The sequence below is a fragment of the Microtus ochrogaster genome, linkage group LG1 (genome assembly GCF_000317375.1).
Source record: "Microtus ochrogaster isolate Prairie Vole_2 linkage group LG1, MicOch1.0, whole genome shotgun sequence".
NCBI lineage: Eukaryota > Metazoa > Chordata > Mammalia > Rodentia > Cricetidae > Microtus > Microtus ochrogaster.
This window is the reverse complement of record NC_022027.1, coordinates 38894289-38910050: the sequence shown is the minus strand read 5'-3', so window position 1 is coordinate 38910050 and position 15762 is coordinate 38894289. Positions and strand designations below refer to the sequence as shown.

General features: G+C 35.9%; 1 protein-coding gene across 20 annotated transcripts in view; it reads left to right on the top strand.

Moving 5' to 3' along the window:
- Adgrl3 (adhesion G protein-coupled receptor L3) overlaps positions 1 to 15762 on the top strand; it is a 745864-nt gene that overhangs the window by 367945 nt on the left and 362157 nt on the right. The gene's annotated exons all lie outside the window — the stretch shown is intronic.

Genomic DNA, 15762 nt, shown 5'->3' with positions numbered 1-15762 from the left:
TTTTGCTTTTTTGAGACAGGGTTTCTCTGTAGCTTTGGTGCCTGTCCCGGAATTAGCTCTTGTAGACCAGGCTGGCCTCGAACTCCCAGAGATCAGCCTGCCTCTGCTTCCCGAGTGCCCAAACATTTTTCTTAAAGCAATATGATACTATTTTTTATGGCTCCATGAATCTCTCTCTCTCTTTCTGTCTCTCTCTGTCTCTCCTCTCTCTCTCTCAACATTTGTAATGGTGGGCATTTGTATTGATGGGCAGTGGTTTATCTAGCTGTGGAGGAGGGATTTGCAGAGGGAAATCATCAGCCTACTTGATGTGAGACTCCCCTTCAGGATAGTGCAGATGGCATCTGGTTCCAAAGACCAGCAACAAGGAAGAATGAGGGAAGCCGGTGTGCAATGACTTTTAAGGTGGCTGTTGTTGTATTTTTAAAAATGAAAATAAAATTGTACTATGCAGTTCTTTATTGTGATGTGGTGGTGGCTTACTCGTGCCTAGAAGAAAGGATAACTTGTGGGAGTCAGTTCTCTCCAGCCGCAGCACAGGGCTCAGGGTCAGACTCAATAGAATTGGCAGCAAGCACCTTCCCCTCTGAGCATTGGCAGCAAGCACCTTCCCCTCTGAGCATTGGCAGCAAGCACCTTCCCCTCTGAGCATTGGCAGCAAGCACCTTCCCCTCTGAGCATTCTGAGCAAGCACCTTCCCCTCTGAGCATTCTCACTCGCCCTTGCTTCACATTTTCTTTTCAATGAATTATTAGGCAACATGTGCCACAGAGCCAAATTGTAGAGGAAGTATGTAGCCAAGACGGTTTGTGGAAAAACAAAATTTTTTCCATCCAAAAACCTACCAACTTACATGACAAACAGGAAATATGAGTGGTAAAGATCTGTGTGACAGTCTTCCAATAGCACATTTTGTCACTATTTCATTCCTTTTCTTCCTTCAGTATGCTACTTCCTTACTGAAATGGAGTCGAATATTCTATGCGTCAGGTTGTCACCGGTAAATCTACAAGGAAGTTTGATTTATGTCTTAAATGCTATTGTTACTCGTCATCATATACATTAACCCCCTCCAAATCGTGTTGGTTCTCTCTACGTGATTTTTCTTTGTTGTGATTTTCAGTGAGCAACTTCCTCTAGCACATTTTCCTAGTTTTGTTTGAATAACCATTTAGAAATGAAAGCCAAGAAAAGTATAGAGTTATCTATATTATATCTAAAAGAAATTATGCCACTACATATTATTCATATGTAAAACATCCAGGTTTTGTTTGGTTGCTCAGTGTCTAGTTCCCTGCAGAATATGTTATATATGGATAGATACCTCTTCATTCAAACATACCACAGCATCATATGTTAAAAACATTTATTTCACATAAACTAGCAACTCTGCATGATGGTGTAACTGTGTGCTTTGGTTCATTGTCAATATCAGAGTCCCAACGAGTATTAATTCAGGGGGAAAAAAAATCAAAATTTAAAATGGAGAGTATGTTTTTTACTGAGTGTATACCACCTTTGCATTGTTGTTAAGCTAAGGCCCTTCAGGAAATGTGGGCAAGTGCACAATTAGTTTGTATTTTATATGTAACATTATGTGTTCACTCTAATTCCAATAAACCAACTACTTCAAAAGAAAAAAATAAGCATATTCTAGTAAGGGGTATGCATTCTATAGGAAGCAAATTTAACTCCTGGTGGTTAGTGCTGAGTGAGCACAAGGGTGTGGCTATTCATCCTCACAAGGGTAAATAGCTGAAAGTTTTATCCATATCAATGTTCTATTTCTTTTTTTTTTAAATTACTGCAAGGAACAAGGCACAGTAAGATTATAAACATGAAATATCCAAACCCATTTCTTTCTCCATAATTTTAGAAGTAAATGTTCCTATGTTGTTTTCCTGGGTTTCTGTTTCTTTCATGAAGCACAACTAGGGATCAGGTGGCCTTGACAACTCAGGAAAGTATAGGCAAAAGCAATAGATTTGACTCAGACAGTTCTAAATAAATACCTTCTAAATCCTGAAGAGCACGGCCGGCTGTCGAGAAAGCTGTAAGACACACAGAGTGCAACAGTAAGAAAGACAGGCTGCACAATTCTAGGAATGGTAAATTAGATTGAAGAGAAGCAAGTAATTGAAATATCTGAGATATTTCGCTTCATTACTGGCATATGGGATCATCTCAAATTCATGTCAGGGTTTAAGACAGTGATGGAGTCATATCTTTGAGGAAGTGAAAACTGAAATTCAGAGATTCCAGGACTGGAGTCTTCAGCAGAGTCTCTTGGATCCTTCTCAGTCCCTTTCTAGATCTTAAGCAGGAGTAGACAAAGTGTTTAGCATGTTTCCTCCCTTACAAAGAACATATGTAATGTAAAATTTAGCTTCTATTAAGATAGTTTCTGTAATATGAACTGAGTTTTATGTTGGCAACATTGTGGTAAAATCCAAAAGGACAAAAATACCATATTTTTTGTTTGAAATAATTTGTTCTCTTTCTGTATCTCGTGTGTGTGTGTGTGTGTGTGTGTGTGTGTGTTTGTGTGATAGAGAGAGAGAAAGAGAGAGAGTTGTGTGTGTATGTGTGTGTGAAAGAAAGAGAGAGAGAGGTAGAGAGACATAGAAAGGGAAGAGTAAAAGAGAAGAAAAAGAGCCTGAGGAATAATAAAGACATTCTTGTGACATGAACTAAGAAGCGAGGATATTGTGGAAGGATGGGAGCTACAAGGAAACAGTAGGAGAGAGGAGATTAAATAAGTGGGAGATGGAGTTAACAGTATGAATAACATAGGGTGAGCAAACGCTGTAATAAAAATCCTAGGCATTGAAATATTGTCATACGTTAAAATTCTGCTTTCTTACTTCTCTGTGTAGTGATGTTCTGAGCATTAATATGAATGTAAGTTTATCATCTATTTTTAGTATAATTAACATAACATTTTTTTTATTAGTGGAAAGAAATTAGTTCTTGTGCACTGCTAATTTTCCTTCAACTTACCATCTCTAAGGTAGCAATTAATTAATTTCAGTAAAATTGGACAACTTCTAGCTTTTCTTTCCTTTGTGGTTTTAGTTTCTGCTGAAATTTATAAAGTTAAAGCATAAAAATAGCTACACTTTTCCTGACTTAATGAACACGAAAAGGAAATTTAAGAATAAAAAGATCTGTCCAAAATTTATTCATGTAAAGTGTGGAAGGAGAAGAAATTGCTGTTTTCATCCATGTTCCCATTTGCAAGAAAATTTTCAGTCAGACAATTAACCCCCAGGAACTATTCATTAAGAGTTTACATGCTGGCTTCTGGCAGGACTGGTAAATTTGTATTAAGTCAGTTTGATTACAATATTCCCTCAAGGTTTAGGCAAGTAAATCTAGGGCACATATATGAATGAATCCCGAAATAAAACAACAAAACACAGAAACCAAAATTCTCAAAAATTTTTAGGACTGAATTTTAACTACACCCTTCAAAATAAATAGGCTGGTAAAATGAAATTAACCATAACTATTGACTTGACCTCTGTGAACCAAACCCCTCACTTTCCTTTAAATACATCATATAAAATCATTTATATTTAGGCATTAGATTATTGTGTTAAAATAAGAGGTTGTGGGCTTGGGTGATAACTTAGTTGAGAAAGTTTGCTGCACAATCATGTGGTACTGATTTTGGTCCCCAGAACACATGCAAAAGGGAACAATCTTAGGGTACACACTTGTTATCTCTCTGTCCTGGGGAGACTGTGATGGAAAAGTCCCTGGGGCTTGCTGACCAACGAGCCAAACATAACGGGCAAGCAGCATGTTTTTAATGAGTGACCCTGTGCCACAAAACAAGGTGAGTAACTACTGAAGAACACCTAAGACTGTCCTCTAACTTCAATATATATGTGCACACACACACACACACACACACACACACACACACACACACACACAAAACAATTGAAGGCTAATCTATAACGATAGTGTATATATGGATGTTGGATTAAACTGAGTTTTTGCTTAGCAATTATATCCATCCCAAAGAGAATGAACATGTTGGAAAAAAATTATTTTTAAAGTTTCTTTCTGTTTCCCCAAACCTTCTTATCGAATTCAGTACTGTCCAGCCTGGTGTGTTTTATAGAGGAGGCATGTAAAAGTAAGGAGAATGTTTAAAACTGTGAGAATACATTGATCATGAGCTAGACAAAGAATAGATGCTTATCAAATACATTTTATTCCAGTCATTCTTGTGGCTGTTTTATGTGGGTTATTTCATTGAAAAATTTTTGTTTCCACCTTAAAGGCACTGACATCTATGAAAATTTAATTATACTTTTCAGAATCCCACCATGAGTAAGCAGTAGATTTCTGATTAAAATTGAAAAGATAGTCCTATTTTCAAAATTATGTTCTTCCCTTTCATTGGCAGGTCATGACACCTTTTGCAAAAGAGTTGAACAAAAAATAAATTAAGCAAACATAATAACCGAAATGAGCAAACTCATTCTCGCCCTGATATTTTCACTTATGAAGGAAAATCGATTGGAGAAAATTTTATAATATTAACAGACCAATTGAATGAGAAATAATTTTGAAATCTATGTAGCTCACAACTATTTACATTTACAACAGATGTTAATCCCCACACAACTAAGTGGAGTAAGTTGTGAAGTTTCAGGCTCATCTACCTCCTACCGAATTCTGCACCTCTCCCCAGACTCTTTCTTACACATCTTCTTCCTTGAAGTCCTCATTTGCCTTTCCTGATTCAGTTTGTGCATCCATGATCCTTTCAAAAACTCTTGGTTTTCTAGATAGGCCGTGTTGCTCTTGTGGAAGAAAAGTAGTCTAGCTCTGCAAAAACACGCAGGTCAAAACGCAGACTTTTTAAACACATCATCAGGCTTTAATAGAATTTGTCACAGCCTCTTTATCGTAGTTTTAAAAAGATTTAGAAGTCAATGAGTTGGCAACACAAAATAGAATTTCCATTTCCATTTTTGAGGATAAATCTGAGGATGCAGTCTTTCCAGAAATACTTGCTCGTGGTACATTCATCCTTGAGGAACATGTGTGGCATTTTCCATCATCCTCTGTATTGGCCAGTAACTTCTACTAGTCTGTGCCAAATCTGAATTGTGCAGCAAATGCTTACTAGTTACTACCGCCAATCTTGATCTGGGTTACTTGAATGATCTCAGCCTTATGTGCCTTTCCAAGCAGGAATGAACCACTTTTCACTTAACCTTCTGAAATAAGAACTCTTTTTGAGGCCTTGAGAGGTTTGAGAAAATAACCAAGTCATCTTATGTGTGCTTCATACAGAACCCTGGTTGAGGAAAGCTGGATCTGAAGAAAGAAGATGTCTGTCAGATTTTCAAATGGAGAAATGTTACTATCAAAACAAGTTTATCTATAACAATATAATTAAATTTAGCAATTAAAGGACAGAAAACATGGCTTATGTATTTCGTTATCTACAGTCAGGAAATAACATTGCAGAATTGATTTAACATCTATTTTTTTCAAATTATGTTTCATAGTAACCATGCATCACTCATGCTGTTTCTCAGAAATTTGGAGAAAATGTATACCTCTTATTAGGAAATTCAAATACTTCTTGCTGAAATCATTTCTGAATTATCTATGGTCTTTTCAAAACCTAAAACCTGAAATTATTATCAAAAATTGGATGTATAGAGATATTGAGCCAAACAGAGATTTAAATGTGCAAAATGAAATGTAGGAAATGAAACAGTGCCAAATGAACTTTGAACTTTGGGTGTAATTACATTAAGGCAAAGTATTGTTTGCCATGCAGTCAAGTCATCCAGCAATTATTTATTTAAGGCGTGGTATGTGCCAAGTCGTGTTCTTAGCACCAGAATAAAGCAGTGAACGTGGCAGATAAAATACATGTGATTCTGGGTTAGGAAAGCCAAATAGCAGTGTGGATAGCATTTTGAGTAAAGGACAATTGCAGCATGACTAATAAAAACCCAGAGTCAGATTTGGGGGTTCATCCTGAAGGTCAGAAAAGCAAAATGGTCAGCCACTGGCTCTTACCTCTACCTCAGTCCAAAATGGTGACCCTGCCTCCAGGAATCTGAGAATGAGACTGCGTGTGAGAGCTGTCTCCTCCCATCTTAGATCCTTCTTATTGCTGGGATTAAAGGTATGCGCCACTACCACCCAGTTTCTATGGCAACTAGTGTGGCAACAGGGATTAAAGGTGTGTGTCACCACTGTCTGGTCTGTAAAGCTGACCAGTGGGGGCTGTTTTACTCTCTGAATTTCAGGCAAGCTTTATTCATTATAATACACATGAAATATCAGTACAGACAATGAAACAGTAGTTGGTCCTATTGATTTGAAAAAGTACTTGAACCTGGTTAGGAACATTATATTATATTTTATGTGCTAATTTTTGTTTCTTTTGCACAATAATTACCAATATTAGAATAAAATACATATATGTGAATATAAAACATACATGTATGCATTAATTGGCATTATATACTATTATTAATTGGTATTTTTATGTCTGTGTGCTTAGATGTTTAAGTGTATAAATTGGCTAAGATATTCAAAAATTTTTTACCTTTTCTTTGTATTTTGTTTTGTTTTTGAGACAGGCTTTCTTTTTCTTTTCTTTCTTTCTTTCTTTCTTTCTTTTTTCTTTGGTTTGTAGTCCTGGCTGTTCTGGAACTTGCTTTGTAGATCAGGTTGACCTCAAGCTCAGAGATCTATTTTCCTCTGTGTCCTGAGTAGTGGGCTTAAAATCATATGCCATCACCTCCCAGCTAAATGTTCCTTTTATACGAGACAAAACACACCGTCCAACTAAGATCCTTTCTGCTTGTTAATATAAATATTTTTGGGTTTCAATACTTATCATTTGTCCTTTCAGAGTGATTATATTAAAGTTTTTCAATGAAAGCATATTTTTTCCCTTTTTGTGTTTTGTATTTGTTTGTCGGTTTCCCCTTCTTCTCACAGTTCCTCACCGTCCCTCCCACTTGGATCCACACCTTTTCAGTCTCTTATTAGAAAACAAACAAGCTTCTTGGGAAGCAGAAGCAGGTGGATCTTTGTGAGTTTGGGGCCATCCTGGGCTATAAGGCAAATTCCAAGACAGCCAAGACTGTTTCACAGAGAAACCCTTTCTCAAAAAACAAAATAAAATAAATATAATAAAACAACAGCAAACGCTTCAAAATTTGACCAAACAAACAAACAGACAGAAGGAACAAAGTCTAAGAAAAGGCACAGGGAAGCAATATACCCAGATATGCAGTCTTTTGTATATTTAGAATCCATTAAAGGCACAAAACTGGAAACCATAATATATTCACAAAGCACCCATGGGGGTGAAAAGAAAAAGAAAGAGAGAGAAAAATTAAAATAAATAAAAGTTAAAAGTGATTAAAAAAAACAAAAAGCCCTGACACCTGAGACGAGGAACCTTCCAAGATTACATTGAGTTCATTTTCTGTTGCTCGTCTTTGTTTGGTGTGTGCACTGCCCCTAAGAGTAGTTCATATCCCCAGTGAGAATTTCTTGGAGAAAACCTTAATTTTTACATGCAAGTAGTTACCAATTGGAGATTGGTTTTGACACTGGATTGGGGCTTGTGGCTACTTTTCCTTTCAATAGGGACCTCTATGGTGCAGCCCAGTGCAGCCCAGTGCAGCCCTGTGCAGCCCTGTATATGCTGGCTCAGTCTCTATGAGTTCACCTGTGCAGCAGTCCTTCTGTGTTTAAAGGACTTTGTTTCCTTCGAGTCCCCATCCTCGCTGCGATTAAACTCTGTCTCTTCTTCTACAAGGTTCCTTCAGGCCCGAGGGGAAGGATTTGATGGAAACACCCATTTAGGGCTGAGATTTCTAAGATTTCTTACTCTCTTCTCATGGGCTACCTGTGGGTCTCTGTATTTGTTCCCATCTGTGGTAAGAGGGCTCAGATAGATTATAATTCAATGAGAATTCGGGCAAATACACAAAACTTCATAACATAGAGCTGTGAATATTCACTGGGTAAATGAAGGTGAGACTTGATCATACTATGTTGAAGAAGGTTTCCTGGAGGCGATAATTCAGCTTCTTTGGTGAACAAATGAGCTTGGAAGTGTGGGTAGGAAAATTCCAGGTACATATTTAAAGCTAATTTGTAATTATAAAGAGTGAAAAATGGAATATTTTATACTGTATTTTCTAAGTATCTATGTCTCAAACAACAATGATGGAATGGTTCACCAAATATATAACTTCCATGTAGAACTCTTTAATATTTGACTAGTAAGTAGAGACTATACATTTTTTATACCAAGTGAGAAAATTGGTAAAAGATGTTAAACCATTTCTTGCTTCCAAATCTAAGAGCACCAGTGAGATGAATCTTTATATGATTTAGTTATTTTATTCAAGTCATAAACACCTCTGCGATTACTAGCTACATCAATTTTTATGCAGAATAATTTTAGCTTCTCTGTGTGTATATAGTTCTATTGCTTTTTCTCTAAATATTCATTTATTAGGGTTAAACCTCTTATTGTCAGTATTTGTATTTCCATACATTTCACAATTTAGCCTATTTTGTCAATCACTGGTCTAGTTGAGAACTGAATGGAACCACTAATACATTTCACTCGTGTTCTCAAATAATTTAAACAATATTTTTCCTTAGATCACTGGCATAATATCTTGTAAATATTGCTTACACTTTGACAAGGCTAAACTACAATGAGTCAGCGATTCAAATGTGGGTCTTAGAACTATTAACATGCATAGGTATTGGAATCATGATTCAGGGTATAAATGGTTTTCTGCAAAAATGTGACAATTGGAGTTCAGATGGCCTCCACCTACTTATAGATCCTGTAATTCAGAGGTAGAGCCAGGCGTCCTTGTAGCAGGACTAGACAGCATCAGGGAGGTACCGGTTGAACCACAGAATGCACCTCAATAAGGTGGGGACTGATGAAGAAGATACCAGATGTGCAATTCTGCCTCCACACGCATGTGTATGCACCTGTGCGTGTATGCCCACTCACATTCAAACATGCATATACATGCAGAAAAAGAAAAATGGAATAATAGTATTTCCTAATTTATGCTTATAAACCTTCCTTCTATTAGTAATTCTCTTCTCTTCTCTTCTGGGCCTTTCTTAAGGAAAACTCTTGAAGTAGTAGATACTGATGGAAAATTCTTTCAAAGTGAGGTGGACCTCAGTAAGTAACTCTGCATACATCACTGAGAGTACCATTACATAAACTTCCTGATTTTTACTATTGCAATCTTTAAAAGGAAATAATATCAAAGGTATAATTTACAAGGAAATCAAATAAAATGATATTATGAATCATAATACAATGTATCTGATAGAGTAAAGTAGTTATATGTTCTTTTGGCTTCTTGTCCTCATTTTAAATGAAAGATTTAGCCAATTTATTTTACCACCAAACAGAAAAGTATGCTCATCAGTTCATGGACTTGCTCATTTTCAAGTACATTCAAATAAAACTACCTCCTTTGGTTTTCTCTGAGTAGTATTTTTATTACCGGTTACTTCTTTTTTTATATTTTTAGGGCATTTCTGCTCTTATGATAAAAATTTAGGTTACTTTATCTTTTTTACATTATTTATGTTTTAATTTTCTATTTATTATTTGTGAATAAAAGCCATGTGTTGCAGGAATATTCATATATTTTATATCCTAGATAACTCATTGGTTATTGTTGATACCAAATGCCACTACTTTTTTAAAAAAAATTACAATTATATTAATAAACTACACTAAAAACTTAGTAAGAGGTAAAGTTGGAGTGCATCCAAGAGGAAAATATCATCCTTTCCCATATTTTGTATATTGCCTTGCTTCTGTGATTACTGAAAACTATGCTCCATTTGAATGCTTTTTTTAAAATATGAGGAGAATGCTTTGGGTAGAAAAGAGAATAGAAGAGGGAAGAAATAAGCTTCAGAAACAAGGTTGTAAATCTATGCAGAAATTTAAGTAGCAAGAGTCTTGGAACTGTTTGATCCCCTTTGCTTTTTGGAGTTTACAGTTCATTTTGGTGATAGTAGCAATGAAGTTTGCAGAATAATTATGATTATAAAATATGGCGATGTGCACGGCTTGCTGTTATTTCATTTGTAGAAATCCTTCACTATAATCTTAATTATTTTCTCGTACACTATTGTGAAAATGCTTTAAACACAGAGAGGCTAAAAAACCCAGTCAATACTCAGACAACTACTAGGTGACGCAGCATCATGACTTTGGGTCTGTCTGTTACTCACTCCCACACTCTCTGATGTGTCCCCACCCACTGAAGACTGCTGATGTGACTGAGGGATCAGCAAGTCAACATCAATACATATCTTTGGCTCTTTGACAAATTTGCTCTAAGACAAAGATTTTCCAGGAGAATGATAGTATTTATCATGAGGCTTATGCATGGCTGAACTCCTTAAGCAATTTCCCTTTTTATTCACGTTACTGCTGAATGCAATCAAATTAAAGAAGAAAGGGTATAAATCTAAAGTATTGCTTTGACATCTTAATCTCCCAACAGAGGAAATCTTGGTATGGATCCCTGTTATATCAAATATAGTTCATTCATTTTCTAACAGATTTTTTTCATCATAATTTTGTTTATTTGTTCTTTGAATCTGTGGGGTAGTCACTCATTTCTCAAACTTGCAAAATGATTGAGAGTTACTCCGCCCAAACTCAGCCAAATTCAGTTTATTTACTTCCTAATGCAGCTTGAAAAAAATCATCTTTTGAATCGTAATACCATCAGGCATGAAAATGTAGCTCTTGGGAAGTCGAAGCCAAAAGATCGGGAGTTCATCTTCAGTAACATAATGAGTTTGAGTTCAGCTATGTAAGATCCTTACAACAATGAAATAAAATACAAGAAAACACAAGAGAATCTTAGTATTAAGAGAAAAAACTTTGGTATTGTTATTTTTGATAGTATAGAAAAAACCCTAAAGAATAAGGGCCACCGTGATGTAGGTACTGGTCTTTTCTGTTTACATTATACTTTATTTCTTTCAAATGAAATACAATGCTCCTTCCATCAAAGCCTCAGACTCACTCTGTAATGTGAGGTGAACCTACAGCAATAGCACTGAATTAACAAGTCAGCAGTGCTACCATGAGTGAGACTCAAGTGAGAAGGATTTGCTTTGCAGATCGGCCAGGTGAGAATTACTGAAATTTACCATCCAAAGGTAGAGACTCCAAAAACTTCTTTGGCTTACAACAACTGTGGCGATAAAAAGCTTTTCCCTTTTCTGAAAGGACAGTGTATCTGCAAATAGAGGATGCTGATAACCTTGGGAATTAGTAGGGAAAATGTTTGCTTTCGTGATGACACAGTGGAGTTGGCCATATACCCAATTATTACTTACTTTGTGAACTAATATTTGCAGTTTAATGACATAGGCATCAATTTATTCAGAGCCATCACTTGTTAGTATCTGAAGCTGTCATATATTTTTTTCTCCATTTTTAACAAGTCTGTGTTATTTTTAGTCATCTAATAATCATAATACAGACATCCATAATCAGAGTTATTTGAACTGAACATGCGTTGTTCCATGTATGTTGGAACAATGTGCTGTAGAGACGACTTCAGATCAATTCTCTCTTTCTATTTCATATTTTCCATCAATTACAATGCTAAGGCATTGGCAGAATTCCTGCCAACTTTTGGCTAATTCTTCCCAGCTCTATTATTTGAACACCGCAGGGTAAGAGAAGTGTGATAGACCTGTACATTTATACTTTCTGAATACCCACCTTGTTAAAATGTGTAAGAATACTCCAAAGAACCAGAATGTCATGGTGATTTTGCTTTATATGGAATTTAATATTCTGGTGTATAAGATATGAATTGATCTGAATAGACTGAAACATTATATCATCCCAAGATTTTCGAACTGGTTTGGTCATTAAATCCTCCTAGTGTTTATGCACTTGTAATATTTCAGGCAACATTATATATTACACATATATATATATATTTGCACTTTTGGAAATATGTATATATAATATATTAATGACATTTCTGTTTCAATCATGTCTTTTATTGCAAGTAATGGTATTTGGTAAAGAATATCTTGAATATCTTAATTGGAAAGGAAAGAAATTGAAATAACTCATTATTCATACTTTCCCCTGTTTTTTCTTCTTTAATATGTCTTATTTTTATGATGTGAAAATAAAAAAAAATTGTCCCAAGGAACATATCTTGGACCAGCCTCAACAAAAATACTTCTTTCCAGGGTAGGGGAGTGGGAATTTAGAAATATTGGTAAAGAATATGAAGATGCATAAAAATATTAAGACAGAAACCATAGAATAGTACCAGGAGGACATTCCAATGAATACTGAAATTGCCTGTATTTATTTTTCTATAGCATTTATACCCAGTGTATATGGGAATGGGGGAAACAAAAAACTTTATTAACATGATACCTAGGACAACTCAAATAGTCAATCATTTTATCACTCTGAGATGTCAAATCATTAGCGTTCTGTTGTTTAAGCAGGGAGTTGCTCTAGCATATCCTGCCTATGTGTCAGGATGGCACTGACCTAGTTGAATAAGCTATTTTAATGTTCAAAGAACCAAACAATTATATCCTGGGTTGGGACTTTTAGCTTGTTGGTCATTTGAGCAACCTCCAACTCTAACCTTCATACAAGGTGGAAATGGACCCATATTTTTGGGCCTCCACAGGAAAATATACTTTCATGTTTTAAGCTTAGGAATACAGCCCCAGATAAGTAGCCAAATAAGAAAGAACACTCAGGTTAGGCAATGAATCTTGACCTCAAAGCGGGAAGAGTAAATGGAACTGTGTTTTGGACAGGATAGTTGAGTGCAGTTTTCAAAGGAACGATGAACAGATACCATCGGGACATTTGCTTGCCTTGCCTTTTTAGTAGATTTTGTAGTTTAGTTGCAAAGCAAATGTTGAAACAGAATCATAACTCCCTCCTCACTAGACACCTGCTAGTCTTAATAATCCTTGGTACTTTTCATGATTAAAGGAATGAAGTAATGGATATCAGAGTGGGATATCTCAACTTACCTTAAGAATTACATTAATTTCTTGTTTTCCAGACCAGAAACCATAGCATAATCGTTTAATCTTGTCTTGGGTATGCACATCATTCTCTGAGGGTTTTTTTTTTGTTGTTGTTGTTAAATATTTTTTCATGATTTCTATATTTGTACATTTGTCTTTATGTCAGGGCCCCCCCCCCATTCTATCTTCCTTAGGAATAACACATTCTTCATACAGTTTTGTGGAATAGTCATTTCCAGTGTGATATTAATGGTTTTTCGGGACTTAAAATGTGGAATGATCTCTGAGATCCAAGCAATCTAAGTTACCATCCTCTGGTACACTTTTGGAGACTCACAGTCCACGTTAGTGCTTTGCAATCTTCTAGAATAAAGAACTCTATTTAATGTAGCTTAACCCAGTGTTTCTTTTAAGTACATGATCAAGGATTATTGAACATAAATATGAATACAGTAATGGTCATATGCCACTGACATTATAAAGATCAAAGATCAGGAAATAACTTCATAGACTGTAGAAAGGTTTGAATGTATTTTTTTTTTTTTTTTGCTTATGGTCTTCTGATTCTCCCCCATCACACATTATTGTTGGGGTAATTACAAAATAGCATTATGAATGTCATTAGATTGGTTATTAAATCTTTGTTGAATATGTTAATTTCCCCAATTAAGAAAAATGAATTAAATTAGAAACAATATTCATAGAACACATTAGTAAAATAAATTCATCTTACCACCTTTGAAAAGAACAACAAAGCAATTAACATTTTATTTAGAACCCCACACTTTTTTGTATACTTCCATCACTGAAGGCCTGCTAGATAACTGTGCAATAGAATATTTAGACACAGCATCTCATGCCACGAAATAACATGAATACCAACTCAAGGATCATAATTGAATAAGACAAATTTCAAGTAGTAATCTACCACTTCTTCCTTCATTTTCATCTGCCTGTATGGAAAATATTGTTTTATCTAAAAGGATGAATACTGGCAATCAAAATCCCCTTATCTAAGCTTCAATATTGATAGTATTATAGATCAATGATTCTCAACCTTTCTAACACTTCGACCCTTTCTACAGTTCCTCATGTTGTCGTGATCCCCAATCATAAAATTATTTTCACCACTACTTCATAACTATAATTTAGCTACTACTAGGGATCATCATGTAAATATTTTTGCTGTTAGAGGTCTGTCAAAGGGGTTGCAAACCCCAGGTTGAGAGTTGTTGTTATAGTCACATTCACAGTGAGACAATCTGAGAGTTTGTTCCTCTGTGAGTATCAGTTTGCCCTTTCTTGGTTAATGAAGGAAGCAGCCGTTGTCATCAAAGCATCCATTGTTTAATGATCACTGAGGGACAGACGGCTGGGTTTCCCCTTCTCCTCTAATATTTTTCTCCTCCTCCTCTGGGAAGCATAGAAGTCATGGTTGAGCAGTCTGGTGTCATGTCTGTTAAGTCCATGGGAACCGAGCTGGAGTCTCACCTACTTTCTGCTCCTCCATGTTCTCTATCAGGTAGTTAATTCTCTCCCTTCCCAGGGACTTGTTGCAGACCACTTTTCTGTTTGCTTGATGATTTTCCTTTGCATTAAACATATTGCTTTTTAAGATTTTGTTTCAGATATAATTAATGACTATCTGTACCTCATCTGTTGAGAAAAATAATCATTTGATTATCCAGAGGATTTTTTTCTTTATTTTCTATAAGATGAATGGGTAACACTAACATCGTATACCAGACCACATTATTGACATTATTTCATTTTTTTACTAGATTTATTTATTTGTTTACTTTATATCCTGGACATACTTTCCTCTCCTCTTCTCCCATTTCCTCCCACATCTTCCCTCTGCCCCACCCCAATCTGTTTCTCCTCTGTTTCTGTTTAGAAAGATACAGGCCTCCCATGGAAATCAACAGCAAGGTATATCAAGCTGTTGTAAGACTAGGCACCTCCCCTTGGATTAAGCTTGGCAAGACAACCCAGTATGAGGAGTAGGTAAGCCAAAGCCTTACGGACAGCCCCTGTTCCCACTGTTAGCTGTCCTGCAAGTAGACGAAGGTGCATAACTATCATGTATATGTACATGGTCTAGGTCCATCCTATGCAGACTCCCTGGTTGTTGATTCAGACTCTGAGTTCCTATGAGCCAGTGCAGAAATTGTGGGAGTTGTCCTCCCATGATTGATCCATGCCATGAGACTGTGCCATCCCCAACACTGCCTGGAATTACTGACATTTTAAAAGACTTATAATCTGCAGTTTTTATCAAATAACATTAACAGATTTTAAGCATGGAGCTTCTTAGCCATGATACTGATATTCAATAGGCTTTTTATTTTCCCTATAGATATCTTATTATTCCTATAGCAATTTTGTAAAGATTATAAATGTTATTGTTACATGTTATAAAAATAAAAATGATTCTCTTTAGCATTCAGTTGATCAACTCTGATGAACTGAACGCTAAAGAGAATAATTTGTTTTCAAAGTCATCAGTGAAGAGAGAAACACACACACACATACAAAGGGGGAATACGGGATGGAAGGAGGAAAGTACAGAAAATAGATCGAAACAGAAATAGACAGAGAGAGAAAGCCCCTGGGAAAGCAGGAAGAGAGTAGCAGGAAGGGAAAAGAGGATAGAAC